The sequence below is a fragment of the Lissotriton helveticus genome, chromosome 2_1, assembly GCF_964261635.1.
Source record: "Lissotriton helveticus chromosome 2_1, aLisHel1.1, whole genome shotgun sequence".
NCBI lineage: Eukaryota > Metazoa > Chordata > Amphibia > Caudata > Salamandridae > Lissotriton > Lissotriton helveticus.
This window is the reverse complement of record NC_136059.1, coordinates 1,176,798,885-1,176,816,073: the sequence shown is the minus strand read 5'-3', so window position 1 is coordinate 1,176,816,073 and position 17,189 is coordinate 1,176,798,885.

The following is a 17,189-nucleotide window of genomic DNA, read 5'->3' as shown; positions in this document are numbered from 1 at the left end:
AGAGAAAAAATACCCGAGGAGACTAATCAAATGGGCCCAAAAACGTGCCACTAATTATAACCAAGAAGCCCTGACTGAGAAATCTGTAGACAAACCTCCACTGGGCCGGTTAACTTTTGTACATACATTCAGTGCCCTTACCAACGGGATACAGAAAAGCATAAGAAGATACTGGCGCATCTTGAACAGCTGCACTGACAAGATACCTTTTCCCCTTTTTGCACTGAAAAGGAGTCATAATTTACGGGATAAATTAGTGCACACGCGACCAAAAGATACCAAACAAGATAAAGAAACCAGATTGTGGGGATTACCAAAGGTACAGGGCCATTACCCTTGCGGTTCCTGTGGTGTATGTGCCCAGACCAAACCAACTAAAACGATCGACGTCGGCAGTTCCAAAGCATGGATACAGAAAGATTTCATGAATTGTAATAGTGAGAATGTCATTTATTTGATTTCCTGCCCCTGCGGATATCACTATGTGGGAATGACCACACGCAGGGTCAAAAGAAACTGACAAAACATTTTGTTGACAAAGAACATAAGCCTGAAGATTTCCTGTGGACAGTTCTAGAGAAACCTCTCATTCCACCACATGTTAGTGACATCTCTTCTTATTTATTCCAACGTGAACAGAGATGGGTGTTTAGACTATCCAGCGACACCACTGGTCTTAATGATGTGATACCCTGGATGTTGCTTGGAACAAAACAAAAATAAACATTCCCTAGCTTGTTCTAAAAGGGATATCTATATTAATAAGAAGTACAGCAATCACGATGCAATGACCCTATATATAAAATCATCCAGAACATGTTGTGTCTATCTTTGATGTTCTGGTTTTAAGAGAACCTTTCTAAGCCGAGACTTGGAGAATATGACTACTGAGTCTGATGGCCGGTATAGCCATGATACTTTTAGCCCATTTGGCGACTCTGGTGTACACCTCCACATGATCTTGTGTGCATTATCTTGCACCTGACCGTTAAACAGATTTGAGTTATATTATCTTTTTTAGCTTTAGTTATTCACACGGATGTGATCTGGAGTATTGAAACTTTGCTAATTAACACTAAATAATGGTTTCTATATAGGCTTATCTGACAACATCACATTCTTTAACTATTGTGGTCACATTGGTTATACACACTTGTTAGACTTTTTTTGCACTACATATCCCAGCAGGCTTGCGGGATTATAGCCATTTCTTTACAGGCAGTTTAACAAGGGCTATACTTGTAAACTGCATCGTAAAGTGGTGTTTGTATTAGTAAACAAGGTAAAACTTGATTGCTTCTTTAATAGACCTGTCTCCATGTGATTTAACAGGAGTACTAGGTTTTCTTCCTTTCGTTACAGTCCAAATAGCCGTCGGAGCCACATTAGAACTACGTATCCCAGCAGGCTTGCAGGTTTTTGTAGTTTGTAGTTCATTCATGGCCCCATTTCCTGAAAAGACTTTAGGGCGTTAATAGTGTATCTTTCGCGTTGCCATATCTTTTCAAAAATGTTCGGATTAACCCGATTTCGGTTAAAGACAAATCATACATGTGTTTGGTATAATTCGGAAGTTAGACAAGAACTACATATCCCAACAGTCCTGTATCCATATTGTAGAGTTTTCACGCAACGTCATCGAAACGCGCTAGGTGTTCGGCAAATTATTGACACCTGGTTTGTTCTGTATTTAAACGTGTCGACTTCTCCGTCAATTTACCTCCACTCAGCGAGAGTCTTCGTTGTGAGGTACGGACGGATAGGTGAGTGTTGCAGTAGACTCGCGCTTGTAAATACGTATATTTTTTGCTCACATCCTAGCGAGAGTGATGTGTTTAATGAATGCCTTGTTGTAGCCTGCCGTTGTCGATACTGTGGCACCATTGATAAATATGTTTCTGTTTCGAAAGACGTATTCAGTATGATGATCTGTGGCTTGTCTATTTTAATACACACAGTAGATATTTTAAATAGCCACATGTTGGGAACTGGACTAACACTTCACCATGTTTCAAAGAGTTCCAATATATATTGTTGGCTCACAACAGCTGGCTACTTGTTTCTCCGTGCTGCATAGGAGTTAAGACTAGAGTTTTGAGTCAGATGAATCTTTTTAACTATTTCTTTTGGGTGGCAGATCTTTTGACAGCCACAATAGTCTATACTAATTGACAATGTTAGACTTCTAAAGCTACAAATCTGATTATATTGTTTTAGAGCTGTGAAGAACATTGACACCTGAAACAGGGGTCCCACTGATACTTGGTCCTTTTAAACCAACAAAGAAGAAATTGGCACAGAAGCTGAAATATAAAAGAGCATCTTTATTAACCTCAAAAGCGTGAGACTACGTCACACAGAAGCATTAGCAACTGAATGAGGCTTAAGCATGGGCGTAAAATCCGCTCCGCTCGCGGATTTTTTGGATTTTCGGCAAATTCGCAATCCGCGAACTCTCGCGAATTTGTCGAAAATCCGTGAATCCGCTCGCGGCGGATTTTTTGCTTGGTTGCGGCGCGCGGCGTGGTGCACGGCGTTCACTTTCCGTCATTTCGCGTTTGCCGAGTTGTTTTTCTTTGCGAGTGACGCGCCATTTTAGATCTTGCTGCGTGTTCCCGCGGGAGTTTAGCGCCCGCGAATACGTACTCGCGGCTTGCCACCTTGCACACCACACCTCGCGAGAGTTCGCAATTGCGAACACGTAGTTGCGGCGGAAAGGAACAATCTCGCACTTGCGAAATAGAGATTTTGCAATTTCGCACAAGAAAATCACCAGCAAACAGGATAAACCTTCAGAAAATTATGATTTTTATCAGAATCACTCCTCAGGTTGACATTTGCATGGCCTTTTTTTTTGCAAGGAGTCCATTTTGGGGGGGGGGGAGGAAGGAAGTGCCCCACAGTCTCCAACTTCCTGTTCCTGTCCAGCAGGCTCCTCCCAGTGCTTTGTCCATCTCCTGGTCACTTTCATTTGGATCTGGAGCTGGAAGGATTACTTTTTGTGGGTGCTGCTGGATATTTGGATTTGAGGCCTTTTTGACTGTCTTTGGATCACTTTTGGATTAGAAATCAACTTTCACAAGTAAGTTTGTTTGGGGCATTACAGTTGCTGCAAGTAAAATTTTGGAACTTTTTCAGAACATTAAATAAATTATATTGTGGGTAGCCACAGTATCCAGTAGGACCAGGGTTGGTTAGGGGTGCATGATACAAATGTTTTGTTGAATTTAAACACCATTGAGGCCATGGATGGGCTGGGATTGTGCTGATTTTTGTCGTTTTTTTGGGCCTGCTGGTGGGGCCCTTTGCCCAGGGGTGGTGAGTGTTGCATGGGCCTAGTCTTTCTGTGGGGTGTCTTCTTGAATTTAAACATAATTGAGGCCATGGATGGGCTGGGATTGTGCTGATTTTATTGTTTTTTGTCGTTTTTGGGGGGGTGCTGGTGTGGCCTTTTGCCCAGGGGTGGTGGTGCATGGACTGAGTGTGCCTGTGGTGTGGTCTCACTCTCTTTAATGTAAACATCATGGATGGCATTGGATTGTGGTGATTTCTGGCTGTTTTTCTGTTTTTTGGGGGTGTACTGTTGATGTGGACTGGCCATGTGGGTGGTGGTGGTGGCCATCTTGAGTGCTGGCTGGTACAGGCAACATGTGCTTGGGGTGTAAGGGAGGGGCCATTTTGAGGAGAGGCAGTGTCTGAGGCCTGCACTTATTTTGCCTACTTTTCATCCATTATGCCCAGGGGTGGTGAGTGTTGCATGGGCCTAGTCTTTCTGTGGGGTGTCTTCTTGAATTTAAACATAATTGAGGCCATGGATGGGCTGGGATTGTGCTGATTTTATTGTTTTTTGTCGTTTTTGGGGGGGTGCTGGTGTGGCCTTTTGCCCAGGGGTGGTGGTGCATGGACTGAGTGTGCCTGTGGTGTGGTCTCACTCTCTTTAATGTAAACATCATGGATGGCATTGGATTGTGGTGATTTCTGGCTGTTTTTCTGTTTTTTGGGGGTGTACTGTTGATGTGGACTGGCCATGTGGGTGGTGGTGGTGGCCATCTTGAGTGCTGGCTGGTACAGGCAACATGTGCTTGGGGTGTAAGGGAGGGGCCATTTTGAGGAGAGGCAGTGTCTGAGGCCTGCACTTATTTTGCCTACTTTTCATCCATTATGCCCAGGGGTAGTGAGTGTGCATGGGCCTAGTGTTTCTGAGGGGTGTCTTCTTGAATTTAAACACCATTGAGGCCATGGATGGGCTGGGATTGTGCTGATTTTATTGTTTTTTGTCGTTTTTGGGGGGGTGCTGGTGTGGCCTTTTGCCCAGGGGTGGTGGTGCATGGACTGAGTGTGCCTGTGGTGTGGTCTCACTCTCTTTAATGTAAACATCATGGATGGCATTGGATTGTGGTGATTTCTGGCTGTTTTTCTGTTTTTTGGGGGTGTACTGTTGATGTGGACTGGCCATGTGGGTGGTGGTGGTGGCCATCTTGAGTGCTGGCTGGTACAGGCAACATGTGCTTGGGGTGTAAGGGAGGGGCCATTTTGAGGAGAGGCAGTGTCTGAGGCCTGCACTTATTTTGCCTACTTTTCATCCATTATGCCCAGGGGTAGTGAGTGTGCATGGGCCTAGTGTTTCTGAGGGGTGTCTTCTTGAATTTAAACACCATTGAGGCCATGGATGGGCTGGGATTGTGCTGATTTTATTGTTTTTTGTCGTTTTTTTGGGGCTGCTGGTGGGGCCCTTTGGCCAGGGGTGGTGAGTGTTGCATGGGCCTAGTCTTTCTGTGGGGTGTCTTCTTGAATTTAAACATAATTGAGGCCATGGATGGGCTGGGATTGTGCTGATTTTATTGTTTTTTGTCGTTTTTGGGGGGGTGCTGGTGTGGCCTTTTGCCCAGGGGTGGTGGTGCATGGACTGAGTGTGCCTGTGGTGTGGTCTCACTCTCTTTAATGTAAACATCATGGATGGCATTGGATTGTGGTGATTTCTGGCTGTTTTTCTGTTTTTTGGGGGTGTACTGTTGATGTGGACTGGCCATGTGGGTGGTGGTGGTGGCCATCTTGAGTGCTGGCTGGTACAGGCAACATGTGCTTGGGGTGTAAAGGAGGGGCCATTTTGAGGAGAGGCAGTGTCTGAGGCCTGCACTTATTTTGCCTACTTTTCATCCATTATGCCCAGGGTTGGTGAGTGTTGCATGGGCCTAGTCTTTCTGTGGGGTGTCTTCTTGAATTTAAACATAATTGAGGCCATGGATGGGCTGGGATTGTGCTGATTTTATTGTTTTTTGCCGTTTTTGGGGGGGTGCTGGTGTGGCCTTTTGCCCAGGGGTGGTGGTGCATGGACTGAGTGTGCCTGTGGTGTGGTCTCACTCTCTTTAATGTAAACATCATGGATGGCATTGGATTGTGGTGATTTCTGGCTGTTTTTCTGTTTTTTGGGGGTGTACTGTAGATGTGGACTAGCCATGTGGGTGGTGGTGGTGGCCATCTTGAGTGCTGGCTGGTACAGGCAACATGTGCTTGGGGTGTAAGGGGCCATTTTGAGGAGAGGCAGTGTCTGAGGCCTGCACCTATTTTGCCTACTTTTCATCCATTATGCCCAGGGGTAGTGAGTGTTGCATACTTGCATGTCCCTAGTCTTTCTGTGGGGTGTCTTCAATGTAAACATCATGGATGGCATGGGATTGTACTCATTTTTCTGTGTTTTGTCGATTTTTTGGGGTGTATAACTGAACTGATGTTCCTCTGTCTTCCATTGCTTTTAGGTGCACAAGAAGACTCAAAAGAACCACCAGTGCCAGGAAGAAGTCCTGCAGCGGTGTGTGCAGCATAACGTCACGCGACGTCACGTCTGGACACAGAACCCTCTGCAACTCGTGCAACTGCTGCCTGCTGACCTGCTCTGAAGAAGATGGCCCCAAAAAAAGTAACCCGTAGCTCCTCTAGCAAGAAAGGTGCCAGTAAGGAGCAGAAGAAGCAAGTTACCAAGGACACTGGTGTGCCGCCCGCCCCTTTTTTTGGGAGTAAAAAAAAAAGTATGACTGCAGCAGCAGCAGCGGGATCTGCTGGGGACCAAGCTGGCAGCAGCACCCCCGCTCCATTGGGCTCAGTGCCACCACCACCACCACGCCAACTTAAGTCCAAGCCCTTGAGTGCTGCAGAGGCAGCCAGTATAGTTCTTCAATCACCATCGACCAGTGATGTTGGCTCATCGCAAGAAAGCAGCAGCAATGTCCCTCAATCAACACAGGTTGTTGTAGCTCATCTGACGAGTGTTGAACAACCACAGCCGCAACAACAATCACATGTGCAAGTACAAGCCCAAGTACATGTGGAAGGAGAGGCAGCGCAAGGAGATGCGCAAGCAGAGGTGCATGGAGGGTCACAAGTGCCCACAATAGTTGTTCCTCCCGAAGTAGGGGCACATCAGGAAATCGACAATCAAGGCGAGGTATCATTTGAGGAAGCCACTCCTCCTGATGATCCTTCATTGTCTTCCACACCCCTAGCAAGGAAGAGATCAAGGGTGGTGTCTACATCCTCTTCAAGCACACCTCCTTCTGATGATACGGATCAAACTTGGGAACCAGCACCACAGCCGTCTGAGAGTGAGGCACACCATGATCCAACAAAGGTAGTTAAGCGTAAAAGGAAGCTCGTCCAAAGTCTCAGAGTTATGGAGTGTGATGAGGCTCAACAAGAAGTGGCGGATACTGCTGCTGATGAAGACTCTGCCAACGACGACCCAGTCATCATAAAGGTCACTGCAGCCCCAGCGGGCATGCAGCAAACAGACATTTTGACCCTAGCCCGAAGAGCTGCTGAGCGTGATGATGATGATGATGTTGTCGATGAGGAGGCAGTGGAAACACCACAATCATTGGAGTTAAGTAGTACACCAACTCGTCCCGCTTCCATATTTCTTTCTGGCAAGAAGAGACCTCCGTCAACCTCGACCTTAATTAGTGGCGGTGAAAGTGCAAAACGTACAAAAGTTGGGCAATCCAGATCCTCCACTTCATCTGGCATTAGCTTCATGACCACCACCACCAGTATCACCGCCTCCTCCAGGTCCCACAGACACTTCAAGTCCCCAGTTTGGGACTTCTTTACTGTTTGTCCAAAAAATCCAAAGTTTGCCATTTGTACCCTTTGTAAGCTTGCAGTTAGTCGTGGTAAGTCAGATACCAACTATGGTACCGGCGGCCAGAGAGGTCATCTTGAGAGAAAGCACACTGTCAGATGGTTTGCGCACCTAGATGCGATCAAGAAAGGGCAAATTCAAGGAAACGTTGATGTTTCATCTGATGATGACGAGGAGGAAGAAGACGTGTCAAACACTTCCCTTACACCCAGTACCCCTGTCAGCAGCACACCCAATGTGAGGCACACTAAGAGTGTTGGAGCGAGTGAGACACCAACGCACAAAAGTTCACCAGCGAGCAAAATTGGGTCAACGAAGTCATTATCAGCCCGTAAATGCTTGGTCCAGGGCAACATTAGAACAATGCTTACTTCAGACGTGCCATATGAACGCAACCACCCACTGACGCGTCTGTATAACACTAAGCTGGCTAAAATGCTAGCTGTGGACCTTCTACCTTTTTCTTTTGTAGAAGCGGTAGGTTTTCTTGAATTAGTGGCAACGCTCTGCCCTAAATGGAAGGTTCCGAGCCGGTTCTATTTTGCCAGAGTTGCGGTTCCAGCACTACATGAAGATGTGCTGCAGGCGATTGTGGCAGCTTTGCAGAAGAGTGCTGTTCACACAATACATCTGACAACAGACATGTGGACCAGTGGCCCAGGCACTGATTACATGTGCATCACTGCACACTGGGTCTCTTTTTCAGGTGTTAAAGCAAAGCTAAACGCAGGTGTTGACCCGGACAAAGTTTTCAAAGCTGCTCGGAAACATGCAACACTAGCCATGTTTGGCTTGGAGAAAAGTCACACAGCAGAAAACCTTTTGGAAGAGTTTAACAAAAAGGTCTTGACAATGCTATCCCCCCTAAAACGCAAGATTGGTTATGTTTCCACCGATAATGGCGCCAATGTAGTTAAGGCCATGTTCATGGGTGACCATGTTAGAGTGCCGTGTTTGGCGCACTGTATCAACCTGGTAGTTCAAAAATTCTTGAGTGATAAACAGAGTCCAGCGTTCGAGGTAATGGCCACCTGCCGCAAAATGTGCAACCATTTCAGCCATTCTTGTAAGGCCCGGAAGCATCTGCGGAGACTGCTTCTTCAACGTGGAATGCCAGTGAAAGCACTCATCCAGGAGGTGGCAACACGTTGGAACTCAACCTTCTACATGCTTGAGCGTCTGTATGAGCAGTATACGGTACTCGATCACTATTTCTTCACAGAGGGTACATCTCAGAAGGAGGACCTGCGGATGAGTGCGGCGCAATGGGACATAGTTAAAAGCCTGACAGACATGCTTCGTCCTTTTGAGTTCTTCACGCGTGCAGTCAGCCAGGAGGACTGTAATTTGGGAAAAGCTATCCCATTGTTGTGCATGCTGGAGCACCAACTGATGGCGGTGTCTTCTGAGTTTGAAAAAGATGAAAAACAAAAAGACCATTTTATTTTGTCTGAGAAATTATTAGAGCGCCTACGTGGTGATGAACGTCTTCAAAAGATCAAGTCAGATCAGCATTACATTTGTGCTACTATTCTGGATCCACGCTACAAAAAGGCGCTGGCAGGCGAAGCATTCTTTCCTTTTGCTGATGCAGATGTTCAAAAATACAAACATTGGTTAGCCTGGTCAGCCAAGAGGTTTGAAAAAGAACGGCAGGTTATTGAAGGAGAAGCCAGTACATCAGCATCAGCATCAGCAGGCCATCCCCAGTCACAAGAATCCACTTCTGCACCTGTGGCTGGGGCACAAGTGACCTCTCAGCCGTTAAAGACACCGGCAACTGGATCATCTGCACCACACACAATGACAACACTAACAGTGGCTGCGGAGGAGGATTGGCTAAGTTTGATGGGGTATGGTTCTCGAAAAAATGTCACAGGCACAGCAAAAAGTAAGCAAAGTGGAGGAACAGTTGATGACCTTGAGTCGATGGTGCAGGACTATCTGAATGACTCAACAGAGGTCTTCCTTAATGATGAGCCATTGCAGTATTGGCATGGCAAAAAACAATTGTGGCCACAGCTCTTCAACCTGGCTATAAACTATTTGTCTTGCCCACTCGCAAGTGTGTCTTCTGAACGTGTTTTCAGTGCTGCTGGTGGCATTGTAACTCCCAAACGGAGCCGCCTCTCGCCCAAAAATGTGGAGGGCTAACAATGATCAAGATGAATCAGCACCTCATACCACCAGATTACAAAGTACGAGAAAGCACGCCGCTTGAAGACGAGGAGGACGGCAACGTAGATGAGGGGATTTTTTCTCTGTTCGGTGGCACTGACCTCATCCAGCCTGAATTCGCAGAGTATGATGACGAAATCTTGTTCTTATTCCCTGACACCGAGCCCTGAAAATGAGACAATCAATCAAGAACTTTCTTTTTCGTCCTTATTCACTTTTATTCCTGTGTGCTTTGTGTCTCTCTTTCTTTGTTTTGCACAGTAAATTTAATTCAAACTTTAATCACCTAATCCCAAAAACAAGACCATCATCAGAACTGTCTTCACTTGTTTGCTTATTGATTTGAAGGTGCCGCAGTCTACATTCCTCAGGTTCACAAGTTCTGAAGAACATGCTCCTCTATCCTCCTCCTCCAGACTGCGATTTCCCTCCAAGCAGAGTGCTGGATCACGCCCAATGAAGAAAGACTCAGCACTTGTGGGGGTGTTGTACTTCTTTGCGGGTGAGTTGACGGATTTGGGCCCATTGCTGTGAAGCTCTAATAATGGACAAAAGTGTTTTGGACCAAATATGAGGTGGAAATTTCTTGCCGTTTTTGCTGACTTGCTTGACTTTGAGGTGCTCTTTGGCGGGGTTCCGGGTGTTTGTGGGTAATTTTTGTTGTCTGTCGAAGCACTGCTGCGAGCCTGCGACAGTCTAATCTTGATTGCATTTGCTTTTCAGGAAATCCGTGCTGGAAAACAGGAGTTATGATGATTGATGATGATGATGATGACCTAGCTGCACAGCGCCGCGTTTGGACCGAAGGCCGAGAGACATTGTAAGTATGAGATTTAGCTTTTTCGCTGTTTGGGGGTGTTGTCGGGTGTTTTTTTGCGGGTGGGTTGGCGGGTCTTGCCTGGGGCATTCCTGGGAAGGTCTAATACCGGATAGAAGTGTTTTGGACAAAATCCATAAGGAACAGCCTTTTTTTTGCTATTTCTTCTGACATCTTGCTCAATGTAGCGTTTTGGGGGGCTTCCTGCTGTTCGTGGGTGGGTTGCGGCCGGGGTCTCTGTCGAAGCACTGCTGCGACAGTCTAATCTTGATTGCATTTGCTTTTCAGGAAATCCGTGGTGGAAAACAGGAGTTATGATGATTGATGATGATGATGATGACCTAGCTGCACAGCGCCGCGTTTGGACCGAAGGCCGAGAGACATTGTAAGTATGAGATTTAGCTTTTTCGCTGTTTGGGGGTGTTGTCGGGTGTTTTTTTGCGGGTGGGTTGGCGGGTCTTGCCTGGGGCATTCCTGGGAAGGTCTAATACCGGATAGAAGTTTGTTGGACAAAATCCATAAGGAAACACCAGTTTTGGCACTTTTTGTAAGTTAGGGTTCGTTAGGGTTAGCCCTAGCAGCAGGATTGCATGTGTTTCGGGGGGTTCTATTGCAACGCAGTTCTGTTGTTGTAGAGCACTGTTGGAGCGATGCTGGCTATGGATACTTTTGCTTGCTTGCAAGTGGTTTGAATACAATCCACGGTCTGTATTTGGGCCTACTGTTACTTTCAAAGTACGTTTTGTAACCATTTTTCTGCTAGGCATCGTTTTTGGAGATCTGATTGGGGTTCTTCTACATTTTTGCGACTGGCTTTAGTAAGGGTCTTGGTGGGAGCATTGCTGGGAAGGTCAAATTTTGTTCTAAAACACAGTAGTACACCTACCTTGAGGGGAAAGATCCGCTAAAATATTTTGGCCATACTTATTGATCCTTAAAAAGGTGACTCAGATAGAGCACGCAATTTCAAAAATATTGTACTGTCTATTAGGGAAATCAAAGTGTCACTTTTTGAACCACACAGCGTACATACCTTTTATTTATTTATCAGTGGTATTGTAATAGCACTTCCTGTTTTCCGTTCAATAATTACAGGCCGGGTTTCAGTCAACATCCGCCAGGCAGGCAGTGGACAGGGTGTCTTCTGTCAGTGGTCACCACATTGATGGACGAAGCGTCAGCTGGAATGGAGGAGTGCCGCCAATAAGAGGAATTGTTTGCTGCATGCAACTTACTTACCAAATTCAACAGGACAACTCCAACAACATACGCAATACAGATACAGTATCCATTGTTGTCTTTTATTCTATGAGTGTGACTGCATGTGCTTACCTTTAGTTTGTAACCAAAGATTGTCTGTATCTTCAATTATTGTTTGTCCATGCTCTGCTTTTTTTTTCTTCTCTCAACAAAACCTACCCAAAAAGAAACCCCCATTCCCATCCATTTTACAAACCCTAACCCTCTTCCCCCGGGCTGTGTTGTTTTGCTTGATGTCTGACTAAAATGACATCAATAATTCCACACACTTGCTGGGGAGGATAAGGTCATAGCAACAGGCTGGTGAAGGAATACGAGGATATCTTCTAGACTTACTCAGCTTCAGTACTATATCTTCTAGTAGTAGTAGCCAATGTCAAATAAATTCAACGCAAGTACTAGTTATACTTGCAAGCAAATACTTTACCATTTGTTAGGCTACATTATGGCACTGTTCTAGTGTACTGTCACCTGCTATTTTCTCGATCGTACCGTAACCGTTGTAATGCTACAGTAAGGAGGACAAACAAGGTTTTGTTTTCTTTTTTTCCATAGGCATGCAACTGCCACTGTGTCACACCACTAGTACCACCGCAATGAGGAAATGTCACCCGCCCAGGATTGACAACGTTAATCCCCATTTCACCTGGAGCCAGCCCTGGGCCTAGCCCTAATTTCTAACACAAATTACAGGTAAGATAAGCGTTTGGTGGGAGGTAGTATAATGGAGTATTATTTCAGAGTAGACAAGAGATTGACGGTTGTACTACTAAAGTCCTACGACTGTTCAGGAAAACAAAGTTACTGTTACACCCCCGCCCCCCACCCACCAGACTGAAAAGCAGTAAAAAACAGGTATGGTCAGATAAAGTTTAAAAATATATTTATTTAGCCCTAACAAAATAATCTCCCTCACCCACCCTAACCCCAACGATTGTCTCTGAAACGTCCCAAAACGATCCCAACTCCCAAATCCCACCCCCCAAAAGTCTATAAAAAAAGGGCAAGGGACACTCCACTACTGGAGGGTGCTGGTGCTGGTGCATGATGCGGCATGGGCATCATACTCCTTGCGGAGGGTGGCAAGCTCGGAGCGGAGGCCCTTAACCAAGTTCTTATACTTCAGGACCTCCTGCTCCAGGTTGGACATGCGGACTCGTAGGCGGCGTTGGCGGTCCTTGCAGCTCCTGTGGGGGGCAGCTGGTATTTCGGTTGCTTGGCGGTGGCGGTCATCTTTCTTAGCCCGGCTCGGTCCTGCTGGCTTAGTCACGGAGGAGGATGCAGTGGTCACAGTCGAGGATGTCGTTGTTGCCCCGCTCGACTGCGTGTCCTCCTCCTCCTCCAGGGCCACCAGCCGCCGATATTCGGCGACAGTGGCCTCCAGCCTCCGTTGCCGGGCCAATCTAGCCTGCTCCCTCCTTGTTGTTGATTTGGAAGGAGCAACTATATGAAGAAAGAAAGACATAGTCTGTAACCAATGCTCCTTATTAATAACACAAAGTGATTGAGCCGAAAGTTGGGTCACAGAGTACAAGTAGCAAATTGAAAGCACAGTACATAACTATTGAGGACAGTATCTATGTAACCTCCCACTTCTGCATCCTTGCTCTAACATTAGTGGTAGTTTAATGAACAAATTCTACGACCACTATGGACTTCCATTACAGTCGACTATGACAGTACACCAGTCTTATTCTTCTTCTTCTCTCTTGTTTAGGGAAATTGTTACGTTATCTTATGCAAGCCGGCAGAATGACATGGACAGCACAGTGAACTTGCACCCGAGAAAAAAAGTTGCACACCATGATGAGTGAGACAGACTTGCGTTACTGTACCGGTCCAGTACATGCAGGTGGTGAAGCTATTACTTTTCTATTACGGGTGGCACTGAGAATACTCTGTTACAAGGGCTACTGCTTAATTAATTTACCTTTCACCCTACAGTGCAAATGAGTACTAGAAAAGGAAAATGAAGAAGCTAACTAATTTGATTATCTATCACTTCACATGGGACGTATTTGATGACATATGAGATGACTTTAGGTGCTTTGCTTAATATTGAGTGAACAGTGATACACCCACACATGAATGACGTACTACAAGTAAACTAAAGTTATTAAGAGAGGTACGGAGTGTCCACCGTAATAACCAGATATATGCTGTGATTGCAAACGCAATACAAAGTACTGCTACTATTCATGGTAGTATTGGACACATTTACAATTTCTTTTCCTTGCCTTCCCTGCACTGGAACGGACGTGCGGGTGCGGTGGTACATGCTCTTCAAGGTAACACTTACTTCACCTGGCGACCATCTACTCTCTCTAGATACACATGTGCTATCTAAGACTCAGAGAATACCATGCTCCGGGCTTCCATTCAGTCAAAGTATACGCACACATACAGTTTCTGTTTCACCCACCCAGGCTGCTGTCCTTCCACCCATCCTTGCTTCATCATTGACCCAGCCATGCACCATACCATATTCTTTCCTTCCCAGCCACCTCGGGGGCCAAGCAAACACATATCGTTCTTCTTTGCCAGCCATCATACAAGTTCGCGTCCCACTTACTTACACCCTTCTTTCGCTTTTCGTTCATCCCATCCATCACGTTCGTCTAAGAACTTATTGGGATTCTTCTCACCAAAAACTTCACAGCTAAGTCGAAGTACATTTCGAGGAGGCTACTACCTGGTTGATTTGTAATTGTAATACACCCGTGCAGAAAGCACACTATGCAGTCTTCAATCTCAATAAGTAAGGAATATATAGCTTACCTGTTTCCGCCACCACCGTTTGAACCCCCACAGGACCGTCCGCCGGCTCTTGCACCGCCTCCTCCCCAGAGTCCTCCGAGTCCTCGCCCAACACAGCCACCTCCGCGCTGGCCCCATCACCAGATGTTACACCTACGAAGTACATTTAAGAATGTTAGAATACACCACTCACTACTATATAATATTTGGTCTAGGAGAAATGTTAAAAAAACAGAATACAATGTAATAATTTGTGACTGTCTACTCCATAGTAAAAATGTCCCATTTTCCAGGGAAGGCTGTTGTCTTGCTGCACTTTTATGCACAACTGATGAATGCTTGCTTTTGATTTTTAACACGCACCACTTTTTCTCCTAACAGACAGAAGCTTGACTCCTAAGAACACGACCAGGATCAAGTTCAAACCAGGTGAGAGCGCGGCTCGACCACAAGAAATGTGTCCAATTTATCATAAGCACTAACCACTTTTCCATTTTCAGTTAAATAGTTTTATGACAAAGTAGATTTTAATAAATGTGTTTACTTTTAATAAAGCTTTTAAACTTAAATAGACTCTGTGGTTTTTGTTCCTCCAGACTAGAGTGGATGAGCTAAAGGTTTTGGAATTTTTGCAAGCATGAGTGCCTCTGACACTTCTTGACTGTGCTGTGACTCCGTACTACTCTCTTGTCCTGCGTACGATAATCTAGAGATCATTGGGGATCTATAATCGGTGACTTCGGGAGCTGAATGACTCTGCCACACTATCTAGTCAGTAAGGAGACAGTGCATAGAGGTATTGCTGAATATAATGGGAGTCCAATGGAATTGCCAAATGTCCAATCTTAGTTAGCTACACAGACAGACTAATAAGAATAGTCTAGTAATACCACAGGGAGTCATATTCGAGGCAGGATAAGAATTTATATCCAGTCTACAAGAAGATCAAAGACGATTTAGAAAAAATCGAATGAGGAACGCTAGGAAAAAATAGGTACTGTTTATTAAAATGTAAACTTACTGGGGCCAGCAAAGGAGCCCTCGCCTGCCCGATCCTGGCCTGCATCCTCAGCACCCTCCTCCTGTGTCCTCTTGCCCTTGGGGGGAGCTGATGTACAACATGAAAGAAAGAAAAACCAGAAAACATGAATGAGATTTTTCAACCAAATCAAACATTTCAAAAGAACAATAACAAAATATTTTGGAAAAATAGCAAATAGATAGACAACTATGCCACGGGATCTATCTCATGTGGTATACTACGTTATTCGTATTGCCTGATTTGCGGAACGTTGACTTAGAAAGTTCCTATGTAACTCAATAAACAGACTACTAAAGAGGTTTGCCTAGGCCTGGCACTGCAGGCAGCAGTGCGCAGCACGCGAAGTGACAGACAAAGTCCATCCTGCTTGCATATCAGTGAATACTCAAACTATCAATCCACCCGCCACCACCGCCACTATTTCTTCTTATAGCCATGTGTCTAAAGGAAGGACTGGACTTCAGTCTGTTGGGGCTGATTTAGAAGTCCCTTGCGGAAGTTGCGGCTCATTTTCCTCCATTGTTGCGTGCCTTTTGTGACGCAGCGGCAGAACAAAAGACTCGCCATGGTGTTGGTGCGGCGTATATATTAAAAAAAAACACATATGGGCATATGGGCGATGCATCACGTTGTAAAGCCCTGCGCCATCAGGGGGCGTTCCGGCGCAAGGGAGGGCGTACCTGCGCAGGAACGAATCCTAAAAGTGGCTGAGGGAAATCGACAAGATGTCAATCAGTCACTTTTAGGACAATGATGCATGACTCAAACCCTGCGCGCTTGAAGCCGACGTACGGCTTGATGCAGCATTGGGGAGATAGGGTACCCCAGAGCATTGCTGGAGCTGCGCCATCGTTGGCACGCAACTCCAGCAATGCGCTGCCTTTACGGCACAGATGCGTAAGGCTTCTGTGACGTTTTGGGCCAATGGGTGGTGGTGGCATGGCACACAATTACTGCCGCATCCCTGCTACTTTGCAGGGATGCGCCGGTAATTGAAAATATGACCCTTACTGTCTAGCATTACGCAGTTCTTATCTTTACACTACACTCATACATAATTTCTCAGGCCAATGAAATGCTTCTGAACACAACATACAAAACAAAGAAGCATAGTAGCAAGCAAGGCTACTGAGAAGGAGAGCAGTGCACCTGAAATGCATAGAAGATTTTGAAATATAATTTACCTCAATGTAATCGGCAGCATTATTGCTCTTGGTAAAGAACAAAGATTTGCAAATAACAGAGCAGGATAAAACAGAGTAGTAAATGTACTACTACTACTACTCACCAAGCCCGGGGACCTCTACGCCGAGCGCGTCCAGCAAGTCCCGCTCCCGGTCCATGACATCGGTCCAGCGGTGGGTGGCCTGGTTATATGTGCGCCGGACCCCAGAGATCTTGTACATGGCCCGGCACACCTTCTCCCACCGCTTGCGACGCTCCCGGATGCCATAGCCAGTCGCGATCTTGCCGCCTCCCAGGATCGTCTTGGGGAGGCGGCGCTGGACGTGGAAGATCAGTGCCGCCACTTCCTCCGCGCTGAAGATCTCCCTCGGGACCACTTGCTCCCCCCTTAAACGCCCACACGGGAGCCGGGCACGGGGTGCGGGACCCTTCCCCTTCTCAGGGTGCTTCCCGGCTCCCTTTACCATGGTCTGGGCAGAAATAGAGTTAAATGATAAACAAGAAATAGAATAGTGAAGAAGAAAAGAAAAGAGTTTAAAAAAGTAGTTTAAAAGTAACTAAAAGCTGCAGAAAACACAAAAATATAGAGCTAGAAAAATAGAGGGATAGATAATAAGTAAAATTAGATCAAAAAAACTTCAAACAAGCAAAGGATGGCAGAGATTGAGAGAGGATAGAGAAAGCATGCCCAGAACCATAGCAATGAATGAGAAACAAGATGGCCGCGCCCGTTCACGACCGCGTGGGTAAGTTCGCGCGAGATTTTCCTTGCGAGTACGCGCGAAATTGTACTAGCGAGCAGCACACTTTGCGAG